An 18320-nucleotide genomic window follows, 5' to 3' on the forward strand; every position below is an offset into this window, starting at 1 on the left:
TCTCTTTTCTTTTGGATAAGTCTGGCCAGTGGTTTATCAATCTTATTAATTCTTTCGAAGAACCAGCTTCTAGTTTCGTTGATCAGATCTACAGTGTTTCTGGTTTCTAATTCATTGATCTCTGCTCTAATCTTAATTATTTCTCTTCTAATGCATGGCTTCAGCATCGTTTGTTGCTTTTTCTCTAGTTTTTTAAGGTGTAAAGTTAGGTGGTGAATTTGGGATTTTTCTATTTTTTTGAGTGAGGCTTGGATGGCTATGTATTTCCCCCTAAGGACCGCCTTTGCAGTGTCCCATAGATTTTGGACTGATGTGTTTTTGTTCTCATTGGTTTCCATGAATTGTTTAAGTTCTTCTTTGATTTCCTGGTTGACCCAAACATTCTTGAGCAGAGTGGTCTTTAGCTTCCAAGTGTTTGAATTTCTGCCAAATTTTTTCTTGTGATTGAGTTCCAGTTTTAAAGCATTATGGTCTGAGAATATGCAGGGAATAATCTCAATCTTTTGGTATCAGTTGAGACCTGATTTGTGACCCAGTATGTGGTCTATTCTGGAGAAAGTTCCATGTCTGTTCGAGAAGAATGAATATTCTGTTGTTTTAGGGTGGAATGTTCTGTATATATCTATGAGGTCCATCTGGTCCAGTGTGTCATTCAAAGCTCTTGTTTCCTTGTTGATTTTCTGCCTAGATGATCAGTCTGTTGCTGAGAGTGGAGTATTGAGGTGTCCTACAATTAACGTATTGTTATCAATATGACTATTTTGGTTAACAGTTGGCTTATGTAGATGGCTGCTCCCATGTTGGGGGTGTAGATATTTACAATTGTTAGATCTTCTTGTTGGATAGACCCTTTAAGAATGATATAGTGTCTTTCTGTGTCTCTAACTACAGTCTTTATCTTAAAATCTAATTTGTCCAATATAAGAATTGCTACCCCAGCTTTCTTTTGAGGTCCATTGGCATGGAAGATGGATCCATCCCTTCACTTTCAGTCTGGATGTATCTTTAGGTTCAAAATGAGTCTCTTATAGACAACATATGGATGGGTCCTGTCTTTTTATCCAATCTGCAACCCTGTGCCATTTTATGGGAGCATTTAGGCCGTTCACGTTGAGAGTGATTATTGAAAGATATGAATGTATTGTCATCATGTTGCCTGTGAAGTCCTTGTTTCTATAGATTGTCTCTGTAAATTTCTGTTCTATATCACTCTTGGGGTCTTTCTCCTTTTATAGAACCCCTCTTAAAATTTCTCGCAGGGCTGGCTTAGTGGTCACGTATTCTTTCAGTTTCTGCCGGTCTTGGAAGCTCTGCATCTCTCCATCCATTCTAAATGACAGCCTTGCCGGATAAAGTATTCTTGGCTGCATGTTCTTCTCATTTAGTACCCTGAATATGTCTTGCCAGCCCTTTCTGGCTTGCCAGGTCTCTGTGGATAGGTCTGACATTATTCTGATGTTCCTCCCTCTGTACGTAAGGAATCTCTTGCCCCTAACTACCCTTAAGATAGTTTCCTTGGTTCTAAGATTTGTGAGTTTTACTATTACATGCCGGGGTGTTGGCCTATTTTCCTTGATCTTGGGAGGGTCCTCTGCCTCTAGGACAGGATTGTTTGTTTCATTCCCCAGATTAGGGAAGTTCTCAGCTACAATTTGCTCAAATATATCTTCTAGCCCTTTCTCTCTCTCTCCACCCCTTCAGGGATCCCAATAATTCTGCCATTGGAATGTTTCATGGTGTCACTTATTTCTCTGATTCTGTTTTCATGGATTTTGAGTTGTTTCTCCCTGGCCTCCTCTTTTTCCTTCTTTTCTATCAATTGGTCTTCTAGATCACTAATTCATTCTTTTGCCTCACTCACCCTAGCTGTTAGATTATTTAGATTAGATTGGATCTCATTGATAGCATTTTTAAGTTCTGCCAGTTCAGCTTTCATTTCTGCCCTTAGAGACTCTATGTTGCCATTAATTGATTTCTCCATTCTAGCTATCGTCTTCATAACTGTTACCCTGAAGTCCATTTCTGACATCTTGGTTATATCCGTATCCATTTGTAAATCTGTGACAGAAGTCACAGTCTCTGAGTCTTTCTTATTTTGGGGGTTCCTCCTTCTAGTCTTTCTGTTGTAGGACAGTTCAGGGAATGTACAGAGTCCAAATTATTGACCACAACCCAAGCAAATGCACCTGTTTTTTAGGGACCTTAGGGTTGTTGGCCTCTTGTTCTCCTAGCCTGTCTTCTGGGGGAGGGTCATGCCGTGCTGTTACTCAGGCAACCCTCTTTGGGCAGAGTTCCTTGCCCCCTGTGGCGGGGGATAGGCTCAGTGAAAACCGGTTTTGGGGGGCTTTTGTTCTCTCGCGGCTTTCCCTGGTGGCTTTCTGTGTGTCTTCCGAGAGTCAGAGCAGAAGAGATTGTTTCCAACCCTCTGCCTCAGAGCAGAGATCGCAGTCTGCTCTTCAGTGAGCTCTCCAGGCCACACTATCTCTGTTTCTGTCTGTGCTGCTATAAACTGCAGCATCCTGGGTTGTGCAACCCTCAGCAGGACTCCCAGTCCTCGCCTCCAGGTTGGAGCATGGGGGCACATCTCTGCCCTTTGTGCTTCTAAAACTGCCAGCCACCCCCAGTTTGCATGCATGGCCCCACCGCTCCAGGTTTCAGTCTGGGGAGCTGCCCTAAAGTGCTTCCCCCACCACTACCAGTCTAAGAGTCTATGCCCCATCCCCAACATGGGAGGCTTTCCCTCACCGGTGGTGCAGGATCCCCATGGCTCCCTCCTCCTTCCATTTATCTTCCAATATCTGCCTGCAGAATCATGGCTCCCCGCTTCATACCTCGAAACCAACCACCTGCGATATTCTGTTTGTAGAGACCCAGATGTATCTTCTTACATCTCAGGCTGATTTTGTGGGTGTTCAGTGTGGTCTGGTAGATATCCAGGTCAATTCCAGGGACCGGTTGGAATAGGTCCCCTACTCCTCCATCGTCTTTTCCTCCTCTTATGATCATTTTCTATGAAGCCATTTTGTCACTCCATCATCACTTATTTCAAAGAACATCTTTTTCCCCCCACTGATTTGAACTATCACCCCTAAACTAATGATTTACTGGTGCTTAAACCTTCTGCCTGGAATTGAAACCTATCACTTCCAATCACAATTTCCATGCAAATTCCATGATGAAGCCTCAGGCCAACAGGGTAGGAAGGGTTAACCCTACTCCAGGAAGGAGTAGCAAATATTTATAAATAATAATAACATCTATTACACACTCCTATCCCCATCTGTGCAGATGCATCTCCCCATCCAAAATAACAAATGAGGCACCCACTGTTAGTTTCCAGTGCAATCTTCTAGATGTTTTCAAGCTTAATCAATGATAAATATTAGTGGTGGTAATGTTCATCCTGTCTTGTTCCTGAATTCGGTAGAGATTGTCTTAATGTTTTTCCATATAGCATAATGCCGGATTTGGCATTGAAATAGATATATATTATCATTCTTATATTATTGAGTATTAAGTTTTGCCAAATTCCAAATTTTCAACACCTATGGATATTAATATATGATTTTTCCAAGATCTACTAAGAGGATGTATAATGTTAACATATTTCCTAATTTTGAGCTTTTATTTTATATTTTTTGTGTAATCTTTCACTGGGTCATGATTTATGGAATAAACAATATATTTAAATTATGCCACAGAGTCTGGCACAAAGTTCAAGCAATATTAGGTATTATTATCTTCCTATATAGTTTCCTCTACTTCTATATTTTCTTTGTTTTATATGTAAATTTTAAATCATGTAGACTTTAATTTAGCCTAACATGTATGGGCATTCAATTGTTCTTTCTCCCTTCTTCTCTCTATTCCCCTTCTTTCCCTCCTTCCTTCCCTTTCTCCTTCCCTTCTTCCCTCCATCTCTCTTTCCCTCCTTCCTTCCTTGGCTGTCTGCTAATGGTTAGTTGAATGTTTTAACAACCTGTATTGACTCTTCACTCATTTCTCCGTTGGTTTGAAGTGCTACCTTTACCGTTTATGAATATATTTGATTCTTTTTCATTGATGGGCTCTTGCCACAGTGCCATATTAACTTCCTATTTTTCTCTACTTCATTGTTGTTCCTAGTGCCACAGTCCCTCTCATGGTACAACACACCATCTCTCACCACTTTCTGTGTCTAGTGCTGCTGATATTTGTGCTGTCAGTATGAGTATTTAGAAAAAAAAGTAGTTAAAAAAATTTTTTTGAGTCAGCATGAGGAGATAGGGAGTAGAGAAAATTAGAGGTACAATTCCTATCTGTCCCCACACTGTGGTGTAGGGGTTGACTATTTGACTTTACATTCCTCACATTCCCTAGGCCCTGAAGCCAAGATCAGGCAGTTGTGTAAGTCATACTCCCTTTCTTAGAGCTACTATTTATCTATTTAAGACTACAGAACATGTACAATTCTATTTTAAAAATTCAGCACACTTAGTGATGCATTTGGGATCATTTACTAGATATTTGGGATATGATCTCTTGGTACCTTCAGTCCAAATTGTAATTCTCAAGCTTCTCTCTTTTATGAATTTTTACAGGTATTTTAATTGAAAATTGGAAGAGGTCAAATCAGATCTAGGTACTTTGCCATCACTATAACATGAAAATTCCATTACTCATTTATAATGATAGAAATCAATGAGCTGTTAAGATTTGCCTAAAGCCTCTTACCAAACTGAACTTTAAGTTTTATTAGAATATAACTCTTTGACTCGATTTCCTCATATATATATACACACACACACGTATATATGTAAAAAATATATATAAAATATGTATATAGCATATATAATATGTAAAAATATATAATATATAAAAATATATAACATGTATATCTAATATGTATGTAACATATCACATGTTCATTCTATGTATGAATACATACTTAAACATTTATTGAGTAAACTAGGAGCCACATCTCACTAAAATTTTTTTAAAGACACTTTGCAAATATGTGGAATGTTTTGTACATTTTTTGTTCCTTAAACAAAAACTTCAGTAAAGTCCCCTCCTTAATGTTATTTGCCAAATCAACAGATCCCCAGAGCAGGAATCCTCCCATTCCAAGGAACTAATGTGCATGTGGGACAAGATGAATAGCATATCATTTGCAATGATATGCTGAGGGATGTGCATACCAAAGTTAACATCACAATGCATAGCCCTGATTCTCATTTTATGGATTTTCATTACTAAATAAAATTATCTTAAGGCAAGGTACTAATTTATACATATGTAAATAGTGTGGTATCTTTCTTTTTCTTTCTTTCTTTCTTTCCTCTTTCTTTCTTTCTTCTTTCTTTCTTTTAGCATGGTATCTTTCAAAAAGGTTTTCTTAACTATTCCTTCAGTGTAGAGGTTTCCAATATTGTTTTGTGTAACAAATTCTGAGTGACACTGAGGAGAATTGGGTGGGAAAGATGGAATATACAGTTACACCAGAGATCCTTTTTTCCCTTACTGTTTTGGTTTTGGAACCAGACTCAATGCAGTTATTATCACAATGGATTTGTGATGCTGGCATAACTCACAGTTCCTGATTCCTTTCCTAAATCATTGCATAAAAAGTCATGGACATTAAAAAAGACTTTATATAATTCAGCCTGTTGATCATAACTTTTGCCTTTAGTATTCTGTATTTTTGATGTTTGAATTCGTTTTCCATGTTTGAATTAATATGGGGCTTTACTAAAGCATATAATGAAAAGAAGTTTTAATGTTGTGAAAGAGAAGATTTTCCTCATTCTAGTGTAAGGCTGTTTAAGTACTTTCATTTCTCCCACATTCGAGGCTTTTTAATGTTTCAAGAAATTATCTTATTCAAAGTCACAGAGAATATTTGCCCTTGACTGTATATGTGAGTCTAACGTCAGTTTAGAAATTCGAAACCATACGTACATCATGAAGGCACAATGTATGTGTGGCAACTTTAATATATGTGGCAGGTTGAAGTCAGAGATCTCTTTACAGTGGCAGGAATGTGATACTGACACTACAGTGACAAACTGACCTTTGCCATTTTGCTGGTGAGGATTCTGACATCGACAGTAGCCATGTCCTCCTGAAAATGGGCAGGTTTTCCTGTTTGGTTTTCTCCGTAGAGTCTGGATTAATCAGATAAGCGAGCAGAGATAGGTATCATCAATTTTTCTGAACAGAATTCAGGCTACTCTGGTTAAAACTGCAAGCAGTTTCATTTTGTTTGGTCATGCATACAATTTTTCTTCCTTCATTTGCACTTCTTTTTTTCAAAGTCATATCTCCCATAATTAAATTTATCTTCAATAATTAAATTTGACTAAATCGGGACTAAGAATAGCTTTATTATAATTAATTATGTTGAAACAACTTCATTTTCCTTTTTCTCTAACAAGACCTTTTTCTATAACACACACAAAATTCACAAAGTTTGATTCCTTAAGCTTTGCACTGGTAGTGATCTCAGTGCATAGCTGCAAATATGGAAGGAAAACTTTTTGGCTTACTAAAATAAAAAATATCAATGGGATAACAAACTCAAAAATATTTTGGGTTTCCCATTTCTAATGCCTCTTGGACATTTATTCCTAGGGGATCTCCTGGCCACTTAAACTCATTCTGTCTATGATCTCACTTTCCATTTACCTTATTTGTCCACCACTCAACTTCAAGCTACTTAAGGGAAGAGAATGTCTCTTATTTGTTTCTTTATCCCTGGGGTCTATCTAGCTGAGTGCCTGGTACCTAGTAAGGGCTCAATAAATATTCTTGAATGAATAAACTTGCCTCTTCTCTTGGATTGCTAAATTAAGTTTACCATACAGTCATTCTCTCAGGCTTCAAAACTCTGTATAATCTTTACCTCCTAAATTCAATCAGTTCCTAAATTGTATATATTCCAAATGAACAATATCTTCCAATATGACTCTTTGCCCATACCCACTGCTACTTCACCAGTTCAAGATTTTACTGCTTCTCTTATACTAATGCATTAGTTTTATGTTTCCCCCAATTTCAATCTCTTTTATTCTCAGTCTGTTCTAAACAAGATACAATATTCCAAAAGCACAGAATTTACCATGTCACTTTGTTAGGTGGACATTTTTAAGCCTCTTTAGTCTCCACAGAATAAAATTCAACCCACTTTACATTCAAAGACCTCTATAATGTGATCTCAATCTCCTGTGATCTCTAGGTCTCCTTAGTAAGGGACCTAGAGACTGCCTATAATTCTTCCCACCTCTCTGCAATGTATATGACTCATGTGGTCTGGGGGATAAGAAAATTACCTTCCTCAAGCTTAAAACTGTGTGTGTTTTTTTTTTAAACATAATTCGGGTTAATTTCATCCCATCTGGTATTAGGTCCTGCCACATTAGTTCTCATCTTCTGAAATAAATGTATGGGAAGTCATTCATTTAAAACAAAAGAAAACCTGAATTTCACTATGATTGCAAATTTGCTGTGTAATCAAATCACTTTTGCATTAGGTCTCTTCAATTCACTGGGAAGACTGCAGTTACACTATCAGTTGAAGTTGCTTTATTAGGTTGTTCACATCTTGCAGATTTACATGGCTCTTAAATTTCTTGAATTATCCTTCACATGATTTGAAACTCAGTGACTTCATCATATCCTCTCTCTCTTTCACCTTCTACAGATCTTCAAAGATGTCCAAGACCTCTGTTGTAACAGCACAGTTCTTCAGGGACTCCTACATGGATTGTGTCTATGAATCCACTGCACAAGGTATTTCTCTAATTCTTCAAATATATTATGTTATGCTTGAGAGACATGGTGAATCTTTGACAAAGAAACTATGACAGTTTTCTTTCTTTTTTGCTTCTCACACATAGCAAAATAACATGGACTACAGATGTCCATGGGCAAGCTAATAACTTCTATATTGTTTATGTATTATTTATTTTCTTTTTATATTTATTCCTTTCACTATTCCTTATCACTTCCAAATTTTCCTCTAAGCTTAACATATTTTTGAGGTCTCATACACTTACCTATTTTCCTCAGAGACTTTTCTACTTTCTTGGAAGACGTTGTTACTCAACAGTGTGGGGAAGATGATATGAAGATGCACTGTGTGTTAACCATTAAGATCATGAAAAGTGATCCTAGCTAGGAACTAAATTAGTCACAAGTGTTTATCTGTATATGCAAATTCATTACAGTAGGGTTTTCAATTCAGCTTTCAAATTCTGAGTAAAATTTTATAGTTATTATATCTACTGGGTTATTATAATAAATATCTGGGTAGTGCTAATTCAGAGAGTGAGTTATTTCAAGATATGTGTTTTTTTCACCATTTATTCATCTTACTCTTACCTGTGTCTTCCACTTGAAATCTCTGTCCCAGCAGTCTCTTTCTCATCGTATTTCATAAGTCCAAAATCCACTTGATTTTATGGTCATGTGCCATTTGCTGTATTGAATTTCTTTGTTTCCTCCCAGTTGGAAGAGAATACTTTTATTCAAATTGTCCTAGCCTACTAATTAATTCATTTATTCAGCAAATATTAAATATTATATGCTAATCATGACCAATTTCAGGCTACCAACATGTCATTGAATAGAGTTGTGAAAACATACACACAGTCCAGCTCCATGGAAACCATGGAATTCAGCAAATGTTACAAATTGGGGCTGTCTTTTTCCCCAGAAAGTAGTTTACAAGTAAACCCAAGTCCAATTACAAGCAAACCCAAGTTTATATTTATATATATAAGTATATATTTATATATCCATTTATATATATATATATATATATATATATATATATATATATATATATATATATCTCCATTATATAGATAGCTAGATAGCTAGATAGTTGTTTAGTATGATAGATTGTGATACCTATGCCTACCAAGGAGAAATTAAAACAGGAAAAGAGAGAGGAGATGTGGTGTGGCAGAACTGAATTTTAGATGTGGCAGTTGGGGAAGACCTTGTTGAGTAGGATAACAGCATACAGGGGTAGGCAGTAGGCTGTGGAGATACTTCCAGACAAGGTATTTATTGGAAGCCTGTGAAATGGTAACATGTCTGCTGTGTTGGAGAAACAATGAGAAAAACAATATATTTGGAGTGGAGAGAAAGCAATGAAAAGGTTGAAGATCAGGTAAGATGTAAAGGGGGGACTTCATAGGCCATAGTAGGGTTTTATAGGCCATAGTAAGAACATTTCTTTTTACTCTGAATGACTAGGGAAACCATTGCACCATTTTTTTTCCCAGAGGATTGACATTCTCTAAGTACTGTGTGAGAAATGGATTAACATGAGGCAAAAGCAGAAGCAAGGAGAACAGTAGTAGGGCATGCATTCAGGCAAGATACCATGGTGGCTTGGACCAAACTGACAGAAGTGCAGATATAAGAATTGGTCTGTTTTTACAATATATTTTGAAGATAGAATTTGGCAGGATTTTTCAAAGGATTACCTGTGGGGTGGGGGAAAAAGAGAGCAATAAAAATGTGGTTCCTAGTGTTTGGGAATGAGCAAATGGAGGAATGAGATGGAAAAGGTTTTTTTTTTTTTTTAAATTTTTTTATTGTTATGTTAATCCCATACATTACATCATTAGTTTTAGATATAGTGTTCCATGATTCATTGTTTGTGCATAATACCCAGTGCTCCATGCAGAACGTGCCCTCCTCAATACCCATCACCAGGCTAACCCATCCTCCCAACCCCCTCCCCTCTAGAACCCTCAGTTTGTTTTTCAGAGTCCATCGTCTCTAATGGTTCTTCTCCCCCTCCGATTTCCCCCCCTTCATTCTTCCCCTCCTGCTACATTCTTCTTCTTCTTTTTTTTCTTTCTTAACATATATTGCATTATTTGTTTCAGAGGTACAGATCTGAGATTCAACAGTCTTGCACAATTCACAGCGCTTACCAGAACACATACCCTCCCCAGTGTCCATCACCCAGTCACCCCATCCCTCCCACCCCACCCCCCACTCCAGCAACCCTCAGTTTGTTTCCTGAGATTAAGAATTCCTCATATCAGTGAGGTCATATGATACATGTCTTTCTCTGTTTGACTTATTTCGCTCAGCATAATACCCTCCAGTTCCATCCACGTCGTTGCAAATGGCAAGATCTTATTCCTTTTGATGGCTGCATAATATTCCATTGTATATATATACCACTTTTTCTTTATCCATTCATCTGTTGATGGACATCTTGGCTCTTTCCACAGTTTGGCTATTGTGGACATTGCTGCTCTAAACATCGGGGTGCACGTAGCCTTTCGGGTCCCTACTTTTGTATCTTTGGGGTAAATACCCAGTAGTGCAGTTGCTGGATCATATGGTAGCTCTATTTTCAACTTTTTGAGGAACCTCCATACTGTTTTCCAGAGTGGCTGCACCAGCTTGCATTCCCACCAACAGTGTAGGAGGGTTCCCCTTTCTCCGCATCCCCGCCAACATCTGTCATTTCCTGACTTGTTAATTTTAGCCATTCTGACTGGTGTGAGGTGGTATCTCATTGAGGTTTTGATTTGGATTTCCCTGATGCCGAGCGATGTTGAACACTTTTTCATGTGTCTGTTGGCCGTTTGGATGTCTTCTTTGGAAAAATGTCCGTTCATGTCTTCTGCCCATTTCTTGATTGGATTCTTTGTTCTTTTGGTGTTGAGTTTGATGAGTTCTTTATAGATTTTGGATACTAGCCCTTTATCTGATATGTCATTTGCAAATATCTTCTCCCATTCTGTCAGTTGTCTTTTGGTTTTGTTGACTGTTTCCTTTGCTTTGCAAAAGCTTTTTATCTTGATGAAGTCCCAATAGTTCATTTTTGCTCTTGCTTCCCTTGCCTTTGGCGATGTTTCTAGGAAGAAGTTGCTGCGGCTGAGGTCGAAGAGGTTGCTGCTTGTGTTCTCCTTTAGGATTTGGATGGACTCCTGTCTCACATTGAGGTCTTTCAACCATTTGGAGTCTATTTTTGTGTGTGGTGTAAGGAAATGGTCCAGTTTCATTCTTCTGCATGTGGCTGTCCAATTTTCCCAACACCATTTGTTGAAGAGACTGTCTTTTTTCCATTGGACATTCTTTCCTGCTTTGTCAAAGATGAGTTGACCATAGAGTTGAGGGTCCATTTCTGGGCTCTCTATTCTGTTCCATTGATCTATGTGTCTGTTTTTGTGCCAGTACCATACTGTCTTGATGATGACAGCTTTGTAGTAGAGCTGGAAGTCCGGAATTGTGATGCCGCCAGCTTTGCTTTTCTTTTTCAACATTCCTCTGGCTATGCGGGGTCTTTTCTGGTTCCATACAAATTTTAGGATTATTTGTTCCATTTCTTTGAAAAAAGGGGATGGTATTTTGATGGGGATTGCATTGAATGTGTAGATTGCTCTAGGTAGCATTGACATCTTCACAATATTTGTTCTTCCAATCCATGAGCATGGAACGTTTTTCCATTTCTTTGTGTCTTCCTCAATTTCTTTCATGAGTATTTTATAGTTTTCTGAGTACAGATCCTTTGCCTCTTTGGTTAGATTTATTCCTAGGTATCTTATGGTTTTGGGTGCAATTGTAAATGGGATCGACTCCTTAATTTCTCTTTCTTCTGACTTGTTGTTGGTGTATAGGAATGCCACTGACTTCTGTGCATTGATTTTATATCCTGCCACTTTCCTGAATTCCTGTATGAGTTCTAGCAGTTTTGGGGTGGAGTCTTTGGGATTTTCCACATAAAGTATCATATCATCTGCAAAGAGTGAGAGTTTGACTTCTTTGCCAATTTGGATGCCTTTGATTTCTTTTTGTTGTCTGATTGCTGTGGCTAGGACTTCCAATACTATGTTGAATAGCAGTGGCGATAGTGGACATCCCTGCCGCGTTCCTGACCTTAGGGGGAAAGCTCTCAGTTTTTCCCCATTGAGAATGATATTCGTTGTAGGTTTTTCATAGATGGCTTTTATGATATTGAGGTATGTACCCTCTATGCCTATACTCTGAAGAGTTTTGATCAAGAAAGGATGCTGTACTTTGTCAAATGCTTTTTCTGCATCTATTGAGAGGATCATATGATTCTTGTTCTTTCTTTTGTTAATGTATTGTATCACGTTGATTGATTTGCGGATGTTGAACCAACCTTGCAGCCCAGGGATAAATCCCACTTGGTCGTGGTGAATAATCCTTTTAATGTACTGTTGGATCCTATTGGCTAGTATTTTGGTGAGAATTTTTGCATCCATGTTCATCAGGGATATTGGTCTGTAATTCTCCTTTTTGTTGGGGTCTTTGTCTGGTTTTGGGATCAAGGTAATGCTGGCCTCATAAAATGAGTTTGGAAGTTTTCCTTCCATTTCTATTTTTTGGAACAGTTTCAGAAGGATAGGTATTAATTCTTCTTGAAATGTTTGGTAGAATTCCCCTGGGAAGCCATCTGGCCCTGGGCTTTTGTGTTTTGGGAGATTTTTGATGACTGCTTCAATTTCCTTAGTGGTTATAGGTCTGTTCAGGTTTTCTATTTCTTCCTGGTTCAGTTTTGGTAGTTGATACATCTCTCGGAATGCATCCATTACTTCCAGGTTATCTAATTTGCTGGCATAGAGTTGCTCATAATATGTTCTTATAATTGTTTGTATTTCTTTGGTGTTGGTTGTGATCTCTCCTCTTTCATTCATGATTTTGTTGATTTGGGTCCTTTCTCTTTTCTTTTTGATAAGTCTGGCCAGGGGCTTATCAACCTTGTTAATTCTTTCAAAGAACCAGCTCCTTTTTTCATTGATCTGTTCTACTGTTCTTTTGGTTTCTATTTCATTGATTTCTGCTCTGATCTTTATTATTTCTCTTCTCCTGCTGGGTTTAGGCTTTATTTGCTGTTCTTTCTCCAGCTCCTTTAGGTGTAGGGTTAGGTTGTGTACTTGAGACCTTTCTTGTTTCTTGAGAAAGGCTTGTATTGCTATATACTTTCCTCTTAGGACTGCCTTTGCTGTATCCCAAAGATTTTGAACAGTTGTGTTTTCATTTTCATTGGTTTCCATGAATTTTTTAAATTCTTCTTTAATTTCCTGGTTGACCCATTCATTCTTCAGTAGGATGCTCTTTAGCCTCCATGTATTTGAGTTCTTTCCGACTTTCCTCTTGTGATTGAGTTCTAGTTTCAAAGCATTTTGCTCTGAAAATAGGCAGGGGATGATCCCAATCTTCTGGTACCGGTTGAGACCTGATTTATGACCTAGGATGTGATCTATTCTGGAGAATGTTCCATGGGCACTAGAGAAGAATGTGTATTCCGTTGCTTTGGGATGGAATGTTCTGAATATGTCTGTGAAGTCCATTTGGTCCAGTGTGTCATTTAAAGTCTTTATTTCCTTGTTGATCTTTTGCTTAGACGATCTGTCCATTTCAGTGAGGGGGGTGTTAAAGTCCCCCACTATTATTGTATTGTTGTCGATGTGTTTCTTTGCTTTTGTTATTAATTGCCTTATATAATTGGCTGCTCCCATGTTAGGGGCATAGATATTTACAATTGTGAGATCTTCTTGTTGGATAGACCCTTTAAGTAGGATATAGTGTCCTTCCTCATCTCTTATTACAGTCTTTGGTTTAAAATCTAATTTGTCTGATATAAGGATTGCCACCCCAGCTTTCTTTTGGTGTCCATTAGCATGGTAAATGGTTTTCCACCCCCTCACTTTCAATCTGGGAGTGTCTTTGGGTCTAAAATGAGTCTCTTGCAGACAGCATATCGATGGGTCTTGTTTTTTAATCCAATCTGATAGCCTGTGTCTTTTGATTGGGGCATTTAGCCCATTTACATTCAGGGTAACTATTGAAAGATAGGAATTCAGTGCCATTGTATTGCCTGTAAAGTGACTGTTACTGTATATTGTTTGTGTTCCTTTCTGGTCTATGTTGCTTTTAGGCTCTCTCTTTGCTTAGAGGACCCCTTTCAAGATTTGTTGTAGGGCTGGTTTCGTGTTTGCAAATTCCTTTAGTTTTTGTTTGTCCTGGAAGCTTTTTATCTCTCCTTCAATTTTCAATGACAGCCTAGCTGGATATAGTATTCTTGGCTGCATATTTTTCTCATTTAGTGCTCTGAATATGTCCTGCCAGTCCTTTCTGGCCTGCCAGGTCTCTGTGGATAGGTCTGTTGCCAATGTAATGTTTCTACCATTGTAGGTTACATATCTCTTCTCCCGAGCTGCTTTCAGGATTTTCTCTTTGTCTCTGAGACTCGTAAGTTTTACTATTAGATGTCGGGGTGTTGACCTATTTTTATTGATTTTGAGAGGGGTTCTCTGTGCTTCCTGGATTTTGATGCCTGTTTCCTTCCCCAAATTAGGGAAGTTCTCTGCTATAATTTGCTCCATTATACCTTCTGCCCCTCTCTCTCTTTCTTCTTCTTCTGGGATCCCAATTATTCTAATGTTGTTTCGTCTTATGGTATCGTTTATCTCTCGAATTCTGCCCTCGTGATCCAGTAGTTGTTTATCTCTCTTTTTCTCAGCTTCTTTATTTTCCATCATTTGGTCTTCTATCTCACTGATTCTTTCTTCTGCCTCATTTATCCTAGCAGTTAGCGCCCCCATATTTGATTGCACCTCATTGATAGCCTTTTTGATTTCTACTTGGTTAGATTTTAGTTCTTTTACTTCTCCAGAAAGGGTTTCTCTAATAACTTCCATGTTTTTTACAAGCCCAGCTAGTATCTTTAAAGTGATGATTCTGAACTCTAGATCTGACATCGTACTAATGTCCGTATTGAGTAGGTCCCTGGCAGTCGGTTCTACCTCTTGTTGTTTTTGTTGAGGTGATTTTTTCCGTCTTGTCATTTTGTGCAGAGGAGAATAGATTAATGAGAGAACAAAATGCTAGCAGGGTAACAACGTCCCCAGAAAATATACTCTAAACAAATCAGAAAAGACCTGAAGCAGTGGGAAAAGAAAGGGAAAGAGAGAAAAAAGAAAAGGAAAGAAAAAAAGAAAAAAGAAAAAGATAAAGATAAAAACAAACAAAAGCAGAACAAAACAAAACAAAACAAAAACAGAATGTGATCAAATATGATCAGGCTGGATTATAGATCAGTGCCACACACTAGATTTTGGGTGTATTTTGGTCTGTTAAAAGAAAGTCCCTCCCAAAATTTTAAAGAAAGAAAAACTTATATATGTACAAAAATAAGGGTTGATATGATGAAGGGATGGAATATGACTGTAAAGATGGAAATTATAAAAAATTTTAAAAAAGGATTTGATAAGTTGTTTGAAAAAAGAAAGAAGAGGATTAAAAAAAAAAAGAAAGAAAGAAAGAAAAAAGGGAGAGAATGTGATCAGGCAGGGGAGTAGAAAAAAACCATACACTAGAGATTTAGAGTATATTTTGATCTGTTAGAAGAAACTATCTCAAGATTTTAAAGAGAGAACAACTTATATATATATGCCAAAAATACTGGTAACTACTATGAAGGGATAGAATATGACTTTAAAAATGAAAAATAAAAATGTTTTTTTTTTTAAAAAGGGGATTGATAAGATGTTGGTTGAAAAAGGGAAAAAGAAAAATTCAAAAAAAAAGGAAAAAGGAAAAAAGAAAAAAAGACAGTTAAAAAAAATAATTAACTTTGAAAGACTAAAGAATCATGGTAAAAAAGCCATGAATTCTATGTGCAGTATTCCCCTAGCGCTGGAGTTCTGCCGTTCTCATTGATCGGTAAACTTGGTCTTGGCTGGCTGTTCTCGCTGATCTTCTGGGGGAGGGGCCTGTTGCCGTGGTTCCCAAATGTCTTTGCCGGAGGCAAAATTGCCCCGCCCTTGCCCGGTCCAGTCTAAGTAATCTGCTCGGGTTTGCTCTCCGGAGCTTTTGTTCCCTGCAAGCTTTCCGTACAGCTTTGGAGGCAGAGAGTGAAAATGGCGGCCTCCCAGTCTCCGCCCCGGCGGAGCCGAGAACTCGGGGTCCCGCTCCTCAGTGAGCCCCCAGAGAAAAGCAGTCAGTCACTCCCGTCTCCCCGGTCTCCGGCCACACTCCGCGCTCACCCGGCCTGTGACCGTGCCTTTCTATCTGGCACCCGACCCCAGGTGGAGTCTCCAAACCCAGCAGATCCCCACGGTGTGCTCCTGCACCTCTCCTCCCGGGGGAAGAAGGTGAGTCTCCCCGGATCTGCCGCTTCTTGGGTCCCTGCTGGAGGAGCAGTGGCCCGACTGTGCCGCGGATCACGGTTTATAGCAACCCCGAGCTGAGAGCCCGCGCCTGGGCTCCGTCTCTGCAGCCGGCTTCCCTGCTCCGATACCTGGGAGTTCTGCCGCACTCAGGCACCCCCGGTCTTTCTGTGACCCCGAGGGTCCTGAGACCACACTGTCCTGCGAGGGTTCCACCCCCCACTTCGCCACCAGAGTGACGTCCCTCAGTGGAGCCGACTTCTAAAAGTTCCGATTTTGTGCTCCGTGGCTCTATCACTTGCCAGAAGCGGCCGACGGAGGCCCCTCCCCCGCCGTCTATCCTTCCGAATATCGCCTCGGATTCACTTCTCCGCACGTCCTACCTTCCAGAAAGTGGTCGCTTTTCTGTTCAGAGAGTTGTTGCTATTCTTTTCTTCGATCTCCTGTTGAGTTCATAGGTGGTCAGAATGGTTTGATCCCTATCCAGCTGAATTCCTGAGAGGAGACGAAATCCAGGTCTCTTACTCCTCCGCCATCTTGCTCCGCCCCCGAGATGGAAAAGGTTTTAAGACAGCATATGCTATGGGGAGAATGGGGATATCAGGGAGCTCAAATTTGGACATGTTAAATATAATATACAAAAGCCTGATTGGAGTGAGTTCAAGAAAGAATTGGAAAAGAAAAATTGTAGCAGTAATTATAGCTACTCTTCTGAAAAATTTTGCTGAAACGGTGAGCAAAAAAGCACAGAGGTAGCTATAGGAGAGAGTTGGTACAATTGAGGGTACTATTCTAGGACAGGAGAAATAATAGCATATTTGCACACTGATGAGAATGAGCCAATATAAAGGAAAAACTGATGTTACTAGAGGATTAGGAGAGAATTTCTCAAGAGACATCCTCGGATAGATGATAAGGGATGGAGACTTGAGTAAAAATGGAGAGACTGGCCATAGCTAAGGGCTAGGAGATTTCATTGGTAATAATAGGAGGAAAGGCAAGATATGTGGACATTGATGCCTATGGGTGGATAGATACAGTGGTGGAGACCTGAAGACATTTTCTTCCTACTGTTTCTTTTTTCTCTTATAAAGAGGAAGCATATTTATGTGTGGAGAATAAGCATGGGGAATAGTTTCCAAGGGGAGAGGTGAAGAAAGATATGACATAATCTACATGGAAGTGGAATGTGGAAGGAAGCCTACATGGTCCAGGGACAGTACTGTGCTTTTGGGCAGCAGTGAGAAACCTCTTGACCTAATGGTCATAAATCCGAAGTGAGGCTAATCAGTGAGATTTTGTGTTTTTCACCTGTCCTATTAAGTTGTGTGGATGCAAACAGAGAGCAGGTGGATATAGTAATATTCAGAGAAAATTTCCTTTTGAATATTGCAGATTTTGAAGTTTATTCTTAGAGCAATAACTTTGTCCAGAAGGGCTTTTCAAGAAGATGTATAGCACATTTAGAGATGGATATGATATATAGAGTCTTCCTAAAAAACTGTGAATGTGTTGATCATGAGAAAAAAAATAAGTGTGCTGATCATAGGAGCTTTTTACAAGTAATAGCCATTTTATCTCTGAAATGTTCTAGGCAGTTTATTCCTCCTTCTGCTTTTGGATTTGGACAGATATTGTTTTCTCTTTGTCTGGCTTTATCTCAGTTCATTACTTACAGTTTATATTTTATAAAACCAGAAGGTGGTTTAATATAGTGTAATGTATTTCTATGGTGCTACAATTCAGTGGCAGTCTTTTGTTCTTATAGCTCTATGTTACATCCCACTGAGATATGGGCTTAGTCCAAAATAATTTGTTTGGTCAAGCACAGGATTTTGACTTCGATTCTTCTCATTCACTACCACTCAATAAAAATTCCTATTTCATTTAAAGAAACAATATGTATTAAAATACAAAGTAGGCCAATATAAAACATTTAGTTTAATCACAAATGATTTTGAAGACACCAATTTTAGTTTATCAAGGCCTTATTTATCATGTTATTTAAAATTCAGAACTAACACAGCAAATTTGCACAGGGGCATTTGAACTAGGCAATATTTTCAGACAGATTGCCACAAACATGGCAAATCAACTATCCAGTTATTTTTCTTTGTCTCATATGTGTGGGCTAAAGCCAGTGTGATCTCAGCTGATCTATTTTATTTT

At 38.6% G+C, this 18320-nt stretch overlaps 1 long non-coding RNA gene across 1 annotated transcript in view; it reads left to right on the plus strand.

The window, feature by feature from the left end:
• Nucleotides 1-18320, plus strand: part of LOC144379730 (uncharacterized) — a 125078-nt gene that overhangs the window by 66367 nt on the left and 40391 nt on the right. Inside the window, exon 3 of the long non-coding RNA XR_013443110.1 lies at nucleotides 7682-7770. This is a non-coding gene — a long non-coding RNA (uncharacterized LOC144379730). The remainder of the gene's footprint in view (nucleotides 1-7681; nucleotides 7771-18320) is intronic.

This window comes from Halichoerus grypus, chromosome 12, assembly GCF_964656455.1.
Source record: "Halichoerus grypus chromosome 12, mHalGry1.hap1.1, whole genome shotgun sequence".
Taxonomy (NCBI): Eukaryota; Metazoa; Chordata; class Mammalia; order Carnivora; family Phocidae; genus Halichoerus; species Halichoerus grypus.